At 39.9% G+C, this 17,744-nt stretch overlaps 1 protein-coding gene across 1 annotated transcript in view; it reads left to right on the plus strand.

The window, feature by feature from the left end:
* The window catches only part of LOC309653433 (steryl-sulfatase-like), a gene marked incomplete at its 3' end in the record, with an annotated part of 633,880 nt that overhangs the window by 439,919 nt on the left and 176,217 nt on the right, over window positions 1-17,744 (plus strand). The window contains exons 12-14 of the transcript XR_014259158.1: window positions 3,871-4,009; window positions 6,897-6,994; window positions 7,339-7,432. The remainder of the gene's footprint in view (window positions 1-3,870; window positions 4,010-6,896; window positions 6,995-7,338; window positions 7,433-17,744) is intronic.

Genomic DNA, 17,744 nt, shown 5'->3' on the forward strand with positions numbered 1-17,744 from the left:
TAAGTGAAATAAGCCAGAAAAGGAAAGACAAATACTGTAGGGTCTCACTTATATGTGGAATCTAAAAACCAAAAAAGTTAAACTCACAGAAACACAGAGTAGAATGGTGGTTGCCCAGGGCCAGGGGGTGTGGGAAGTAGGGAAGGGTTGGTTAAAGGGTACAAACTTTTCAGCTGTAAGATGAAAAAGTTTTGTGGATTCAACATATAACATGGTGACTATAGTTGACACCACGGTACTGTATAACTGAAATTTGACAGAAGAGTAGAACTTGAATGTTGTCACCAAAATAATTAAAAAGGTAAATATTTCTGTGATGGATGTGGGGGAAATCCTTTCTCAAGGTATACGTGTGTCAAATCTTCACATTGTGCTCTTTCATAAATATTTTACAATTTTATTTGTCAATGATACCTTGGTAATGCTGAGAAAAATAGAATAAATAAGTACATTTGGGGTAGTGTTGACCAGTGTACTTCTTGAACGTTTGATTTGTGTTTATTCCTCACTATAAACGGTGATTTTGTTTGTTTGTTTGAGTCAACATAGAGGAATGACTTAAATTCAGCATCGATTTTTTCAACTTGAAAAAGACAGCAAAATTACAGCCTTACTTCAGGGAAAATCAAAGATAAAGACAGGCAAACCACTTCCCGACGACACACACTCTCTTTACCGACCCATTTATTTCAAAAGTGCTGGTGTAGCAGAGGCTGCCTCTGAGGGCGAGGGGTGAGGAGCGTTTTATTAAATGTATTTACTTCCCGGGTTCCTTGAGGACAGCACAGAATATGATTCATCTTTGTAGACTCAGTCTCCAGCACTTAATAACAATAAATGATTCTTTTTCTAACTCAACACTTGAAGAGCTGTTCTCATCAGCATCTTCTGGCTGAAGTACTTGCGAGGAGTTCGGCGTCTACTGACTGGGTTGGGAGGCCCTTGAAATCAAGCGTTAAGGAGTGAGACACCCAAGGGACTCTGTGCATGTTATTCCAACGAATAAGAGGCTGATGGGAAAGAGCAAGATGAGAGACGGGGAGAGAAGAGCTGGAAGTTAGCACAGGGACCCCGGAGAGAAGGATGGGATCTGGACCCAGGCAGCAGAGTACATGCAGAGAGGAGGGAGCAGGTTCCAGGGCTCATCCAAAGAGTAGAAAGTAGAATCAATCCTGGCTGTTAATTTGTCAAGAAGTGTGGAGAGAGGTGGAGGGAAAGATGTCAAAGGACAAGGTCTGAGTTTCTCCTGCATTCAGGGTGAAATTGGGATGCTTTCTGCCAATCCAGAGGACACTGTAGGGAGGTGAAGTTTCCAGCACACAGGACAGGTATTGGCGAGACGTCCAAAGATAACATCATAGGTGAGCCCGTAGGTCAGGTGACACGTCTTGGGAGATGGGTGAGTCATCAACCTGTAGGCTGAAGAAACCAGTGAACAGGAGAGTAGGGCCAGAAAAGAGTCAGAACAGAATGCCGCAGAACTGTGTCATTTCGGAGGGTTTGGACAGCTTGATGGGAAGGGGTGTATGGAAGAGAGACAGCTATGAGAGACCAGAATGGAGCCATCAGGGCAGAAGGGAGAAAATGAGGACACACAGACCACAGAGAAAGGAAAACCAGTGTCGTAGGCAGCCATCGCTTCAAATACACTGAGCGAGGAGCAAAATATATCTGTGTTATTCATTTATTTTATTATGGTATAATTTGCATACTGTTAAAAGCTCATCGAAGTGTTTGGTTGTGTGATATTGACAAACACATACCGTTGTACAACACCACTCCATCAAGATATAGAATGATTCCATAACCACTCCTGCCCCCCCAGACTACACGGGGCCACCGTTGACCTGTTCACTGTCCGTGCAGTTTTGTCTTTGCAAGACTGTCACGTAAATGCAGTTACAGAGGATTTAGCCTTTGAATGTGGCTTCTCCCACTCAGTATTGTGCATGTGAGTTGGGTCCGCAGTGTCGCATACATCACTTTCTCCTTCTGCTTTATTTCTGCCGTCATGCGAATGCGCCACAGTCTATGTATCCATCCCCCCCGAGTCCAGGGGCATGTGGACTGCGTCTGGTTTTCTGTCTGTTAAATTTAATTACGAAAACCTTACTGGTAACCAGCACAGAAGATGTTTTAGTGCAGTGGAGGACGTGAAAGCCAGCCGTGGGAGTTGTGAGGACACTATGGCAATTAGAGATGAATATTTCATGAGATTTGGCTGTGAAGTGAGGGATAGCCAGAGATCTGTAGTTCCAGTGAGAAACAGGGTGAAATGAAGATTTTTGTTAGTTTTATTATAGGAAGATAAGGGGTATTTGAGCTGGTGGATGATCTAAGGGTGAATACAAGGTTTTTGTTCTTGAGTTTTGTTTTTGTTTTGCTATTACATGATATAGACACACCTGAAAAATAAATTTAGTAATCAGCCAAAGTGTCATTTAAAAATAACGGGACTTGGGGAAAATAGTTGGGAGCATGTTTCTCAAAACCTTTTGAACTTTGCAACCTGAATAATAACAAATAAATACAATTATATCAAACCCACCAGCAAATGAAAAAGACATTTACAGTGTTCATTTTAAAAGGATGCCGGGATGAGTGTAGAATATTATCTTAAAGAATGGTAGCTTGCTGGTGGAGGGGGGGATGTATAGAAGGTTTTGGGAGATGAAGAAAAATGTACAGAAGTCAGGGAGAAACAAGTAATCAGCATGTCCCAGGTGAGTGAATGGCTGGCTCCATGGGCCAGAAAGAGAATACAGAGTGAATGGAGCTTGTGTACATTTCTCTTTTTTCCTGTGTGGTGGATGATTTCAACTATGTTCGCGTACTTTGTATTCCATGGCTGTGACTCGCTGGTATGAGGCATTAATCTCTGAAATAAAATTTATATGAACCAATGCACCTTCCACATTCTACTGACATCATTCCTCTGGTGGTCAATGGCATACGAGCTAATTCATGATACAGAAATAGGTGTGTATCAGTAGAAAGAATGATCTAAAAGTTGCAGAAGAGAAAAGTTTGATGCAGTGAAATCCCAAATAATGTAGCATCAGATAGAGCCCATACCGGTAGTTGTGATTAATTCCTTACGCCTGAACTCTTCTTATTAGGAGGCATCGAGGTCTACTCCACAATTTTACAAAAGGACCATATTCAGTAACTTACATGTTCTCAACTTTAGTTCCCATGGTTACTTGGCAACATTTTCAATTGTTGAAATCATTATCTACCATTTTCCTACATTTTCAGTCCATAGCTCACAAAGCCATGGATGTACTATAGGTATGGGAAAATCATAATGTGATGAGTATAAAAGCTATCAGTAGATGATTTCATGATGATCCCTTCTAAGTGAGATTTTCTATCTTTTCTATTGTTGGTGACATATCTTGTTCAAGAATAAATTTAATTATCATCTCCAGCTTGTCAGGCAGAATCAGTTAGCTTCCTTCAAAGAACAGTTACCCCAATTGCAGAAAGATGGCCCCATATTTGCAATGGCCACAGAATGAGAGGGGTTGGGACTGGGTTTGGGGCTTATCACAGATGAGATGGTATGATGTCAGTTTCAGTCTGTGACCCAGTAATTTCTCTGTTCCTCTTCAGGGATACATCTAGGATGCTGATTCGTGGTGATCTGTCTATGCATTGAAACCCCCATTAAACATGAACTTCAAGAGAAAAGGATTATGTTTCCTTCACTTTGAATTCAAGCTCTAGTCCCCTCCCTGTGTGGCAGCTAGAAGGTGATGTCATAAGAGCTCATCAGATGAATGTATGAAAAGGGAGAGAGTGATGGAGTTACTTTCCAACTGGTGCTCATTCGTTTAGACTGACCACCCTCATTCTGTGTTTCCCCAGACCTGCCGCACTGTGGGTAAGCAGGAAAGTAGAGGTGAAATATGAGAGCCCAAGACCATCCAAAGAAGAGCATGGCTGACCGCATGGCACAGACATGCGTGGAAAGCTGGCGTGATGAGAGAGGAAGGCTGCAGCCTGGGTGAGAAGTAGACTCGGCTCCCAATTCTGACTCTGACTCCCCAATTTTCTAGCCGCGGGGGTTGGGCCAGTTTCAGCAAAGTGTAGTTTCTATGGGCCAGCAGGCTTCACCTCACCTGGGAGAGAGCTTGTCAGAAATGCAGACTGTCAGCTCCACCCCAGACCTCCTGAAACACAATCTAAATTGCGCCTATACACCCGGGTGATGTGTGTGCACATTGTATTTGGAGAGACACGCCTAGGCTCACTGAACTTTAGCTTCCTTAATTGTTATAAAAAATAAATAAATAAAGGAAAAATGGTCTACCTGTAGAGATAGGAGGGCTACAAAAAGGCATGTGAAATGCTTAGCACATAGTGGAGATGCAAAAATGGAAGGTATTAATAATAAGAATAAAAAGATAATGCAGCAATAAGTAACAGTCTCGCTCTCGTGCGCTCTCTCTCTCTCTCTCTGTCTGTCTGTCTGTCTGTCTCGCTCTTTCTCTCTGTCTCTTTGCCAAGCTGTAGCAGTGGAGTTTCTAGATTGTGTTTAACTCCAATTCTGGCCGTGTTTGTCAACGGAGGGCTTTTCACCCAGGGGACATCTTTCAATGTCTGGAGACATTGTTGGCTGCCATGACCGTGACCTCAGGGAGAGGAATGTCACTGGCATCTAGTGGATAGAGGCCAGAGACGCTGCTAAACATCCTACAATGCACAGGACATTTCCCTACATCAAAGCATTATCAGCCCCAAATATTAATAGTACCAAAGCTGAGAAATCCTGAATTACGGTAATCTAGAGACATCTCTTTCTAGAAAGGACATATTTTGCAAGTGCAGGTCTTCCAATAGGGACACACATGAATAACCTATAGATATGCTCAAAACATAGACTCTGAATTAGGATCATGCATATTACTCAGCGAAAGGAATCAGGAATGGATCAGAAACTTTCTCAAATAATTTTGTCCCCATCTCTAAGTAGCTGTTGTATTAGTTGTCTTAATAATAAGTTGGTACAGTTCTTGTCTGCAAGGGGATTATAGGAAAAATTGGGGATTGAGTATTTAGGCATTTGATGAAGCAGATGCAATACACAGATGCAATGATGGAACCTGCAAGAGATAGTAAATCAAACACTGAATTAATATTTCAAACAAGGGCTTATCACCTTTAGGCACAGAATCCTGTTAGCGATGTTAATACTTAACTTTATTTCACGTGCACTGGTTGAATATCAACTGGAGAAGTATTTCATTTACAACAAAAGGTCAGGGTTCTGGGTCATAAAACACAGTCTGGGTCATAAAAACACGTCAAAGGATAAATGTGGCTTAATTTATTACCTCAATTTTGTGCCCAAATTTCCCTTGCTATTGTTCTTTTTATTAATTTTATGATTTTTATGGTTTATTTATAAGCAGAATGCTGTCCCCAAATGGAAGAACCTGTTTACTAGTAAATCAGTAAACTGTAAACACTGCTATAAAATAAAGAATGCAGTTGTGATAAATCAAACATGAAGAATTCTAGGTATCCCAAAAGAGCGTTTTTGGTCGTTTACATCAGCTAACTCAAATCCTGCACCCATGAATCAGTACTGTTTGCCTCTTTATGAGCCTTGCAAAACACAAATATCCTTTTTCCTGCTCAGCACATCTCTCTAGTAATAAACAGGTAATTGGTTTTGTCCTGTTATACTCTTTTTATATCACTCTTTGCAATAATCACATATAAATCCATAGGCTTATGGTTTATTATAAATTTTCCATTAGTTTAACTCCTCATCTTTCCTTCTTTGTCATAGAGCATAGCCAAAATAATCACAACAAACTTAGCAAAGATATTTTTGCTTCTTGTATATGGTATAAGTCCTTTGTTATATTTATTACCATTAATTACTTCTTTAATCCTATAAGTGTACTTACCATCTAAGATTCATCATTTTATAAATACTGGACAGGGTATGGAGAAAAAGGGACCCTCCTATACTGTTGGAAGGAATGTAAATTGGTGCAGCCACTATGGAGGACATTATGCAGGTTCCTCAAAAAACTAAAAACAGAGTTACCGTATGATCCTACAATCCCACTCCTGGGCACATATCCAGAGAAAACTCTAACTGAAAAAAATACACACACCCCAATGTTCATTGCAGCAATATTTACAATAGCTAAGATATGGAAGCAACCTAAGTGTCCATCAACAGATGATCAGATAAAGAAGATGTGGTACAGGGAGTTCCCTGGGGGTCAAGTGGTTAAGACTCTGTGCTTCCACTGCAGGGGTTATGGGTTCGATCCCTGGTTGGGGAACTAAGATCCCACATACCCCATGGCATGGCCCAAAAACAAAAGATATGGTACATATACACAATGGAATACTAACTCAGCCATAAAAAGAATGAAATAATGCCATTTGCAGCAACATGGATGGACCTAGAGATTCTCATATTAAGTAAGCCAGACAGAGAAAGACAAATATCATATGATACCACTTATATGTGGATCTAAAAAAAAAATGATACAAATGAACTTATTTACAAAGCAGAAATAGACTCACAGACATAGAAAATAAACTTATGGTTATGAAAGGGGAAAGGGGGGGATAAATTAGGGGTTTGGGATTAACATATACACACTAATATATATATAAAGAAGGTAAACAACAAGGACCTACTGTATAGCACAGGGAAATATATTCAATATCTTATAATAACCTATAATGGAAAAGAATCTGAAAAAGAACACAGACACATATATATATATATATATATATATGACTGAATCATTTTGCTGTACACCAGAAACTAAGACACCATTTATAGTAATTTAACTATACTTCAATTTTAAAAAATGGTTAATAAAATAAAAAATAAACATACATTATTTTTCCTTCTACAGAGGACTCTGGGAAATTCCCAATACAGAGGAACAACTCCACTTCAAAGTGTCACGTGAAAAACTGCACCACTGTAACAGGAGACTCTTCCTTAAAAAAGGTGAGAAAGCGTCTTGGAGAAAGAATGCACAAAATTTTTGTACAAAGAAAAGTAAAGTTTCTACCATATAGTACACACAACACTCAATAAAATGTAAAATGAAAGGAAATATACGTTAAAATTAAGGTGAGAAGGAATTGCAAAATTTTAGGTAAGAACGCGTAACGTTTTGCAAATGCTCAAAATATTTCTAACCAGATATTTTCTCTACCTTGATAATCATCAAACTAGTGTATGCTTTTCTTTATCAGCCTCTTTCTGTCTCTCTCTCACTTTCACTCTTTTTCTCTCTGTTCATGAGACTCTCTAAAGACCCATTCAGAAAATATCTGTCTTTCCTCCAGTTGGCTCTGAGCTTGTCTGAAGCAGACACTGAACTCCGGACGCAGTGATGAACTGCCTCTCCGACTAGACACACTTTTAGCAGACATCGTGAAGGTAAGGTTTCCATGTCTACCTGTTGGGGTTGGGGCTATCGTGTCTCTGTTTTGGGTGTTTGGAGTGTTGTATGGGGTCGCTGACTTGGACGCTTACGGCGACATGTGATTCTTGTATAAGGGGACAGGGAGGAGCCCAGTGGGATCCCTGGAACGGCAGCCTGGTCCGGATGAATGACGACAGCCTCCCCCTGCCTGGGTAGCAGGGCTCGGGTGGCTTCCGGTGGCCTCCTTCCACCAAGTAATGAGCCCTCGTGAATACGAGTGCTGCCTACCATCAAGAGGGACTTGAACAGTAGGAAAAGATGCAGGCGAAAGATACCACGTGGGCCTGTAGGTTCCATTCCTATTTCCTGTCTTGCTCTGTCTTATACAGTTGCCTGTTTTAATTAAATGCATGCTCTGTCTTACACAGTTGCATGTTTTAATTGAAAACATTAAATACAGTTGCATGTGTTAATTAAATACATTAAATGGTAGGGTACGTTGGCCGTGGTGGTTACTGTCTCACTTACCACCTGTGTTGTTGAACGTCGCTGTGGGATCTAGATAAAGCCGGGGAGCACAGCCACATCTCAGGACTCTTGGCCAGGTGGCGAGGCTGTGATGTTTCTCTTCCGGAGCCGTTCTTATCGTGCATGACTACTACATGTTAGGCGGTGGACAATTTTGAAAGTGTGTCTCTGAAGACGTGGGTTTTCTGGATGGTAGAGAGGCAAGGAATTTTCTGGGAGTTTTTGTTTTGATCACCTGTCATCCATTCACTTGTTGCTCTCTCAGTGATAGCATCCTGGCTTCTTTTTTGCGGGGGATGAGCTAAGACAGCCCCCTTAACCTTCATGGGATCATGAGAGGGTGAACAAGTAACTTAAGTTAGGGTGGTTGGAGTCTCTCTTTAGGGACTTTGGATATTAAACAGAGCACAGAAAGGGCTGCAGTGGATTCGTCCCAGGAGCTGTACCCAAAGGAAGCAGTCATCCAGTCCCTGCCGCTGGCATGTTTGAGATGCCTTCACTCCTTGTTGGGCATTGGCTCTAATTCTCTCTGACCTTACTTTATTTTACTTTACTTACTTTATTTATTTATTTTTTTTAATTTTTATTGGAGTATAGTTGATTTACAATGTCGTGTTAGTTTCAGGTGTACAGCAAAGTGAATCAGTTATACATATAGCCACTCTTTATAAGAGTCTTTTCCCATATAGCTCATTACAGAGTATTGAGTAGACTTCCCTGTGCTATACAGTAGGTCCTCATTAGTTATCTGTTTTATATATAGTGGCGTGTATGAGTCAATCCCAATCTCTCAATTTATCCCTCCCTCCCCTTACCGCCTGGTAACCATAAGTTTGTTTCTGCATCTGTGACTCTACTTCTGTTTTGTAAATAAGTTCATTTTTACCTTTTTTTTTAGATTCCATGTATAAGTAATATCATATGTTATTTGTCCTTCTCTTTCTGACTTACTTCACTCAGGATGATGATCTCTAGGTCCATCCATGTTGCTGTGAATGGCATTATTTTGTTCTTTTCTATGGCTCAGTAATATTCCATTATGTTTGTGTGTGTGTGTATGTATGTGTGTGTGTGTGTGTATATATATATATATATATATATATATATATACACACACACACACACCCCCCCCACATCTTCTTTATCCATTCCTCTGTAGACGGACATTTAGGTTGCTTCCATGTCCTGGCTATTGTAAATAGAGCTGCAGTGAACATTGGGGTGCGTGTATCTTTGCGAATTGTGGTTTTCTCCAGATATATGTCCAGGAGTGGGATTGCTGGATCATATGGATGATTATTTTTCTTTTTTATCCTAAGTTAGCTAGCATTGGTTTCCATCACTGGGACTAATCCATAAATCTGAATTTACAGTCCTCGTCACGGATTTCAACATATCACGGTTAGTTAGGTGAATATGAATTACTTCACATCAATTTTCAATCTGGTTGAAAACATTGGACTGTCCATTTCCTTCTTGTATTTTTTTCCATTGAGGGAGAGCCAGTGTAGAGTATGGTTATTCTTATAAATCTTTTATTTATTACAGGAATTGCATTAATAACTGTAAAGGTTTAAAATGGAAATCAGAACACTTAGTAATACATGTTTTTCCAACAAATGACTCAGTAGAAGCCATGGGGATTTCTTTAACACTGTAGGGGAAACAGCTGTGGTGATGGACAGCATTAGTATTCTTGTCTCCAAGTCACCCCCGCGGAATGAGGTAGGGCTCGGCATTAAGTCAGAGGCAGAACAACGGTCATTCTGGTAACAGGAGGGATAGGAAGAATGATTGCAGGGCAAACTCACTGCGATGTATCATAAATGAGGCCATAGTGATCTAGACCCAAACTGATGGTGCCATCACCACTGGTAAAAATTGAATCAGAAAACCCCCGTGTGGGCATACATCACCACACTGTCATGAATTAAGGAAAGATATGGATGACTGATTAAGTTTGTCAATAGTGCGTGACAGCTGATTTCTATGCAAATCAATTTAATGACTGTTACGTGAGTGGACTTGATTGGTTAAGTATGACTGCTTTATCTTGGGAGATTTCACAGGATGTCATTATTTTTTTGTTGTTATTTTAAAATTTTTATTGGAGTATAATTGATTTACGATGTTGTGTTACTTTCTACTGTACAGCAAAGTGAATCAGTTATACATATATCCACTCTTTTTTAGATTCTTACTATCTTCTACAAACATTTTTCCTCCCCAGTATTTTGAAGGTTTGGCCTTTTGGAGTTGCTCACCTAATGTAGAAACAGGAAACATAGGTATTGGTGAATAATAAGCCTGGTAAGTGAAAATTTTTGGAGGTCATCCCTTATAATCTGGGCTAAATACCAGCCTTGTCTAGGGAATGCGTTAACAGTTATAGCAGGAAAAGTTAACAGTCCTCATCTTGTCAGCTGTTCCTCTGTGATTAATGACCAGAGAAGAAATTCCTGGGTCACCGTCAGAAGAAACAGGGGCTTAAATCTAAGAAAAACAGAATGTTAAATGTTTAAATTGCACTCCTCACGAATCTTTGGGTCATCTGTAAGAAATCCTTGTCCAGTGGTAATGAAATGACCAGCTGAAGTGTCAAAGGGAAAAGCCTAATAGACTGCTTATTGGGATAAATGGATGTTGACTGATAGGTCTTATTGATCCATGGCCCATGGAAGTGCGTTTTGTTGAGGCTCACAACCTTAGAACATACATTCTCCTGTAAATTCTGCCGTCACACAGATGAAGTTGTTTATATGGCTCTGTTGGTTAATTATTCACATCTTTACCACAAGGAACAGTTTAGGTCAATTGAAAAAAAAGAAAAACAAAAAAACACCCAACTGTGATTAAACTAGTGTCCACTTTAGAAAACTCATCTAGGCTTATATTTATTCTCTCTTTCCATTTTGTATTGGACAATATAAGGTGTTCAGGGTTAAATCTAAAATTTTCTCAGATTTTTTGCCGCATGAAAACTAACGTCTCATCATTTACTATTTATTTTTTAACTAAAATACCTATGACTCCTGTGAGATATGAATCAGTTTGTTTGCATTGCCTCAAATGGACATCCCTTTCTTGATGAATGTGTAGGATATCCATTCTCTTTAGGGTGGACTTGTCAAATTTTAATGTTGGCGTGAGTCACCTGAGGATCTCCTTAAATCACAGATTCTAAATCAGTTCTGGGGCCTGGCCTGAGATTCAGTATTTCACACAAGTTCCCAGGTGACGTTGCTTCAGTTCCTTGGAGTAGCAAGGCTTAGGTCTTTGTCTGTAAAGCATCAGATATTAAACATTTCAGGCTTTATGGTCCAAAAGCAGCCAGAGACAAGGCAGAAACAAATATGGCTGTATTTCAGTCTGCTTTTATTTATGGACACTAATTTGAATTTCACAGAATTTTCACATGTCACAAAATGTTATTCTTTTTGATTTTCCCCAAACATTTGAAAATGCAAAAAAAAAAAAAAAAAATCCTCCGCTCATGCACTGTTTAGAAGCAGGCAGCATGCCAGATTTGGCCTGGGGCCGTAGTCCTGATGATGTCTGTTTTGTCAGTATTGGGTGTTAGGTTGAGTTGTCAGCAAGAACTGCAGCAGGCCTGGGCAAGGAGCATTGCTTTCTGTGCCATCTCCAGATGGGATTTGCTTCGAGGAGTTCTCTGAAGGAGTAAAAGATTTCTTGTACATTAAAAAAAAAAGTTATCCTGATTATCTGTCCTGGGAGAGTAGATAATAAGGCCACATTTGTATTTCTACATATTTATCTTCACTCCTAGAAATTATGTTTAGAGCAGATATCAACCATCGGTTGAAGTGTTGTATATTTAATATTATGGTATGATCAGTAAAACATATAAAATACTCATAGCCAGATTTATAGAAATGAGTCATTGTCTAATTACAGTGTGTGATTGGAGCTTTATGAGATGACCGTGATTTATCCTTACGCAGTATTTCCATGTGTCCGCACTGCTACTGCTAGGACAAAATTATACCTTTCTGTAAATCATTATATTAAAATTTTGAGTCTCAGAGTACACTTAGCTTAGGGAAATCAGACGGTCCTATTGTCCTGTGATGTCTTGACAGTCTCCTACCCTGAGGATGTAGCAGTGGGACCAGACCAAGCCAGATTTCATTCCTTTGACGTTGACCGTGTAGCATCCTAGCTTTCTGGGGTAATGTAGCTTGGAGGACGCAGAGAAGCATGGCTTAATCCTGTAGGAACAGAGACTATGGCCATTACAGTCTTGGAATCCAGCAGACAGCATGCCACTTGATCAAATCTAAGACCGCAGATTGAGAGTTGTAGCTTTATTTAAAATACCGCTAAGAAAAAAATTTTAAATATCACTTTGACTATGCCCATCAATTGTTAAGACACATACTAATTTCATATATGGTGCTTAGAATCAATGAACTATAGTATTTAAATCTCAGGTGCACACTTACGTGAGAATTATCTAATTTTTACATTCATGTGCATGAAGGTTATGGTGATACTGATTCTGGCTTAAGAAACATCTTTTTTTTCCTTGCTTTATTTCCTCCTAATAAAGTTATTTGCTGATGAGTAAACAGAATCTCCCACACGTGGGATATCCTATCTGAGGGTACTCAGATACTGCATTAGTTAGGGAATTCTAGCTACTAAAGCACATCCAAACACGTGTAATGACTCCAATGCATGATGGAACTTCATTTCTCATTCCTGTAAAGACCACAGCGGGTGTGCTTGATGGGCAGGCAGCTTCTCCCCAAGCAGGCATTCGGGACCCACAGACCTTGCATCTTAGGAAACCACTGGTCGTCCATGTGTAGCTTCAAAGTTCTCAGTGCTGTGGCTTCAAGTGGGTGTAGTGCAAAGGGTATGGGGCGGGGCGGGGGGGTTGGTCATCTGGAAGGTTTTCTTGGTGTCGCCCAGCAAGTCTCCTTACACTCAGCTGGAACTCAGTCACGTGGCCCCCACCTGGAGGAGGAGTCCGGGAGTGGGTCTTGCCTGTTACCAACAAGAGAAAGGTTACTTACTACTCAGGCTAGCATCCTTTAGGTTTCCTTTCTCTCCTCTTTGACTGGACCCTTTCTAATCTTTTTAATGTCTACACTCACCAAGTTCTACCCCAAAGGAAAAGATCAGCAAGATCAAGGATTTAGGTGATAATACTCTTTTTCTGCCTTTCTACCCTCCTTTATCCCTCTGCAGCTTCTTTTAATTTCAGTGCCAGGAGATGGGCAATTCTGAATTTCATTTCCTGCCAGTTTATGATAGCGCTCTTTAAATTATTCAGGGTAATATTTCTTCCCACGCTGGGAATATGATCTTTGTTTTAATCTCCCAGCCAATTTTGTATCAGCTAGCGGAACTTGTAATATTTCAGCCCCTCGGGAATTTTAGTGTCACGGTTCTGACGCCAGTTTAAATTTTCCTGAGGGGAGGAGCTGCTTTCGGAAGATCTACAGGCAAGTTCAGGCATTCCATCCGTGCTGCAGGTTAAAAACCCATGACTGCAAGAGAAAAAGTCTAGCTGTTAAGTAGCCAGCACTAGAAGAAAATTGGCTCATTTGAACAAGTGACTTGGAGAATAGATGAGCCTGCCAAAGATGCTAGAGTGTTTTTGCTTTCCCTTTTCCCCATGGCGCTCTCTGAATACATTTTCTGTTTCTGATCCTGGGATGTGAATAAAAGCCCATCATTGCCAGCTGGTGGGGAATCAGCCAGGCAGGCAGGCAGGAGCCCTTCTCCCAGCTCTGGATCGTTATACAAAGGTCTCAGTGAAGGGCTCTGAAGCCTCAGCCATCCAACCGTTTGGGTTTGTGCTAATCTCATTCACCCTGTTGCTGTGATTTTTTTAAAGTAATGAATCAATTATGCAGGTGCCTTTGTAGGGCTGTGTACTACAGAAACAGTGTCTCTTCAGGGACCACAGGGACAAGTGTGGTAACACAAAGATGCTGGATAAAAAATGCAAATGTTGCTCTTATACATAGAAAACCTTCAAGGTTTGTCACAGAAACTATGAGAACAAATACATGAATTCAGCAAAGTTGCAGGATATAAAATCAACGTGGAAAAATCAGATGCTTTCTATATGTTGACAATGAACACTCTGAAAAGGAAATTAAGAAAACAACCTCATTTAAAATCACATCGAAAAGAATAAAATACTTTAAGAATAAACTTAAGGAAGTGGACAACTTTGTGTACTGAAAAGGACAAAGCATTGATGAAAGAAGTTAAAGAAGACACACAAAAATGGAAAGATCTCCCATGCTCAAGAATTGGAAGACTTAATATTGTTAAAATGTTCATACAACACAAAGCAGTCTACGGTCTACAGATTCAGTGCAACTCCTATCAGAATTCCAATGGTGTTTTTTTTGTAGAAGTAGGAAAAACAAATTCTAAAATTCACATCATATGGGATCACAAGAGACCTTGAGTAGCAACAATCTTGAAGAAGAACAAATCTTGAAAAAAGATTTCAACCTTGAAAAAGAACAAATTTTGAGGTCTCATGCTTCCTAATTTCAAGACATACTACAAAGGTACAGTAGTCAAAACAGTGTGTCATACAGAGTGAAGTAAGTCAGAAACAGAAAAACAAATACAGTATGCTAACACATATATATGGAATCTAAGGGAAAAAAAAAAAAGTCATGAAGAACCTAGTGGCAAGACGGGAATAAAGACACAGACCTACTAGAGAATGGACTTGAGGATATGGGGAGGGGGAGGGGTGAGATGTGACAGGGTGAGAGAGTGTCATGGAAATATATACACTACCAAATGTAAAATAGATAGCTAGTGGGAAACAGCCGCATAGCACAGGGAGATCAGCTCGGTGCTTTGTGACCACCTAGAGGGGTGGGATAGGGAGGGTGGGAGGGAGGGAGATGCAAGAGGGAAGAGATATGGGAACATATGTATATGTATAACTGATTCACTTTGTTATAAAGCAGAAACTAACACACCATTGTAAAGCAATTATACTCCAATAAAGATGTTTAAAAAAAAACAGTGTGGTACTGATACAAATACACATGATATGGGGAAAGGACAGTCTCTTCAACAAATTGTGCTGTGAAAACTGGATATCCCCTTGCAGAAGAAAGAACTTGACCCCTTATCTTATACCATACACAAAAATTAACTCCAGCTGGATTAACCTAACACTTAAAGCTATAAAATTCCTAGAGGAAGATGTAAAGGAAAAGCTTCGTGACACTGGAGATGGCAATGAATTTTTAGCTATGACAAAAACATAAATAATACAGATAGCTCCTCTGAGCATCGAATTAAAGACTGCAGGGCAATTTTAGACACTTTACTCTTGTTCTTTCTGGAGAACTGGCTTGCTTTTTTTCTATCTTAAAATTCACAATTCTGAGGACTATACCGCTTACGTCTCTTTAAAGGCTACCAACAATGCAAACCTGTTGCAATTTTATTAGAAGTACAAAAAATAGAAGCTATTTGAAAGTTTCTTCTTTTTTTTTCTTTTCCATTATAGTTTATTACAAGATACTGAATATAGTTCCCTGTGCTATACATATACAGTAGGACCTTGTTGTTCGTCTCTTTTATATATAGTAGTTTGAATCTGCTAATGCCAAACTCCCAATTTATCCGCCCCCTCTTTGGTAACCATAAGTTTGTTTTCTATGTCTGTGAGTCTGTTTCTGTTTTGTAAATAAGTTCATTTGTATCATTTTTTTAGATTCTCCATATAAGTGATATCATGTGATATTTGTATTTCTCTTTCTGACTTACCTCACTCACTATGACAGTCTCTAGATCCATCCATGTTGCTGCAAATGGCAAAATTTCATTCTTTTTATGGCTGGGTAATATTCCATTGTATATATGTACCACATCTTCTTTATCCATTTATGTGTTGATGGACATTTAGGTTGCTTCCACGTCTCGGCTCTTTTAAATAGTTCTGCTGTGACCATTGGGCACATGTATCTTTTCTAATTAGAGTTTCCCTCTCTTCTGGATATATGCCCAGGAGTGGGATTGCAGGATCATATGGTAGAGAGTTTCTACTTTAGACTGTTTTTTGTTTGTTTGTTTGTTTGTTTTGTTTTTTTTCAGGATGGATTGGGTCATAAATGAGGCTCACATATAACTTTCATATTGTTTAGTCTTTTATTGGGTATAAAGCAACACAATTTCTCTAAATTTCTTTGAGTGTGTAGGTTGGCATTACAAAATGCTAAATAATAAGACTGAGGCTGTGACACTTCCTATATTGTAAAACAACTATTGAGTCTAACCTGTGCATCTTGGCTGGCCTTTTTTTGTGGCAGTTTGATGTCATTTCTGAAATGGTATGCAGGACACTCTTTTTTGGATGTGTTCTAGTTTTTCCTCATCCATCTTCAACTGAGAGACCCACACAACCAAAAGAACATGACAGGCAGAATAAGAAGATCTGACTCTATAACCTGCTAAATTTGCTCCGTTGGGAAAGAAACTCCATGTCGTGACTCTCAGAAGTGTGAAATAAAAACAATAAAAACCTAGCATGCGTGGATATTGTTAGGGTAAACAATAATTAGGTATTGAAGGTACAGGCCATATATGTCAAAGAGCCTCAGGCCCAGACTTTGAGGCCAAATGCTGCAGATATAATCCTATGATTTCAAAGTAGACCCTCTCATCTTTTCATCCATGCTTTTGTACCTGCCGTGGAGACAAAGAAAAATAAACAGACAGACCCCCAAGTGTCTTAGCCCTGGTTCTCTAAAAACAAAGCTTAGGCACAGTGCTGGCTGATGCTTTGTTGGAAGCAGCAATCACGGCCCCTGAGGGAGGAGCTATAGGGAACGGACGCAGCAGAGAACAGGAAGCAGAGGTAGCTGGGTTTTCTCACCACTGCTTCTCTACCTGCCCAAGAGATGAAGCTGCGGGACAGCGATGGCTCAGGATGGCTCAGGGTGGCCGGTGTGGCCGGTGTGTGCTTTGGAACAGGAGGAGAGAGAACTTTGTGTGCTGACTGTCTTCCATCTCCCACTGCTCCAAGGTGCCCTGTAGGGTGTTGACATCTGCATCTCTATGTTGCTACCCTGGCCTCTTTTAGGAGCTGCTGGGGCCTGATGGTTCTACCAGGTCTTCAACTGCTGGGAGAGGCCTGAGATTGGGTGTGTGGCTGTCAGTCTCAGGTGGTGGGATCATGCGGGTCTACCACGTGAGCAGAAAGTTATGGGAGATTGGGAAGGGCAGGAGAGTCTGTGAGAGCTCATGGCATTGACCTGTGTATCCAGTGACTGTTAATTTCTGCCTTAGTCATTGTACTGTAGCTTGCAGCTTATTTGGCAGAGGTTACTGAGGGTCTTCTGTCTTGGCTTAAAAGTGCTGTGGGGACCAGCCCTCTGTTAGGTTTTCTTTGCACTAATATATGTCTAGTTGACATGTAAACACAATTAATGTATGGGGTTATGTACAGGATTATGAGAAGAAGCATGCCAATTATGTAAAACAATGAAAAGTACCATTTGCTTTAATTTTTAGTGTGAAGAATATGTAAAACACCAAAGAAATCTTTCGGAACACAACATAAAATTATTACCACATATAATACTGTTTTAAGTTAAATATTTTCATTGTAACCTATTAACTTTTACTCATTCAAGTATTGTAGTAAAGTTGAAATTTGCACCTCTTCTCAAGTATTACAGTTTTTTGGTTTGCTTTTTTTAGGAATGTTCTAAAAGTACTCTCAACTCGCTTGGGAATTTGTCCTCCTGAAGGCAATGTTAAAGGCCTAAAAGTTCCAATCAA

Source organism: Balaenoptera physalus, assembly GCF_965194825.1.
Source record: "Balaenoptera physalus genome assembly, chromosome: Y".
NCBI lineage: Eukaryota > Metazoa > Chordata > Mammalia > Artiodactyla > Balaenopteridae > Balaenoptera > Balaenoptera physalus.